At 54.1% G+C, this 1,198-nt stretch overlaps 1 protein-coding gene across 2 annotated transcripts in view; it reads left to right on the forward strand.

The window, feature by feature from the left end:
* The window catches only part of NLRX1 (NLR family member X1), a 28,350-nt gene that overhangs the window by 8,543 nt on the left and 18,609 nt on the right, over window positions 1–1,198 (forward strand). The window contains exon 1 of one of the 2 annotated variants that reach the window (XM_011964936.1): window positions 625–886. The exons of the other annotated variant lie outside the window; for it this stretch is intronic. The gene's annotated coding sequence lies outside the window, so the exon portion shown is untranslated. Of the gene's footprint in view, window positions 1–624; window positions 887–1,198 lie in introns of those variants that run through there. 2 annotated transcript variants of the gene reach the window in all.

The following is a 1,198-nucleotide window of genomic DNA, read 5'->3' on the forward strand; positions in this document are numbered from 1 at the left end:
CATTCTGCTGCCTCAGCCTCCCGAGTAGCTGGGACTACAGGCACCCGCCACCACGCCCGGCTAATTTTTTGTATTTTTAGTAGAGATGGGGTTTCATCGTGTTAGCAAGGATGGTCTTGATCTCCTGACCTTGTGACCCGTCCGCGTGGGCCTCCCAAAGTGCTGGGATTACAGGTGTGAGCCACCGTGCCCATCCTTATTTTCTATTTTCATTTTAAGTAGAGACAGGGTCTCACTGTATTGCCCAGGCTGGTCTTGAACTCCTGGTCTCAAATGATCCTCCTGCCTTGGCCTTGAAGTACATCATTTGTAAATGTGGTAGTTGGTTCCATTAAAACGAGGTGCATGCCTTGTTTTGATTGGCAGCCCAGGGCCTAGTGCTGAACCTGGCTCAAGGGGGTGAGGTGCTCAGTACTACCCAATACCACACTACAATGAATGAACAAATGTCTAAATGAAACATCCACATTGTTTTCAGTAAGTCCTCTTCCCAGCCCTGCCCTGGTGAGCCTGGCTGTTGGTGCCTTAGTGCACAGCTCTGTTGTGTGAATATTGTCCACTCATGCTTGCATACAAAGGCGTGCCCTGGCTGTGGGTGGTGGGTGGCTCCCCTTTCTGGGCTACGTGAGCCCAGGGTGTGGAAGTGTGTGGACGTGCAGGGATAAGGGTGGGAGCTTCGGGAACTGGGAAGCCCCAGGGCTAGGCCATGAATGGGTGTCAGACCCGAAGAGCAGGTTGGGGTGCAAGCTCTCCTTCAGCCCCCATTCTTCCTCCTTTCTTAACCAAGGTTACCAGAGGCCACACACTTATAGGTCTGGGGTCTGAAGAGGACCAGATACCTAAGGGAGAACCCAAGGAAGCCTTAGGCTCAGGTCTCTGCCTGAAGGTAGGCTGGGGAAGTAGAGAGGGCAGAGGGAAGAATCCCGCGGACACCTCCGCCTCAGGGAGGCCCAGGGGTAAGGTAGGAAGACTCAGGCCCGGGATTTTGTTCTGGCTCATCCACTTCCTAACTGAATCAACCTGCACAAGTCATTTCACCCTTCTGACCATCAGTTTCTTCATCTGTAAAATGGGCCTAACAAGCAGCCCAGCCTGGGAGGTGGTTAGTGAGGTCACTGGGTGTCACTGGCGCTTGGGAACCTGCAGAGGGCAGTACTAGCGTCAATGCCCGCGGGGATGGAGGCAGGGAGGGGCGGGG

The sequence above is a fragment of the Mandrillus leucophaeus genome, unplaced genomic scaffold (genome assembly GCF_000951045.1).
Source record: "Mandrillus leucophaeus isolate KB7577 unplaced genomic scaffold, Mleu.le_1.0 Scaffold71, whole genome shotgun sequence".
NCBI lineage: Eukaryota > Metazoa > Chordata > Mammalia > Primates > Cercopithecidae > Mandrillus > Mandrillus leucophaeus.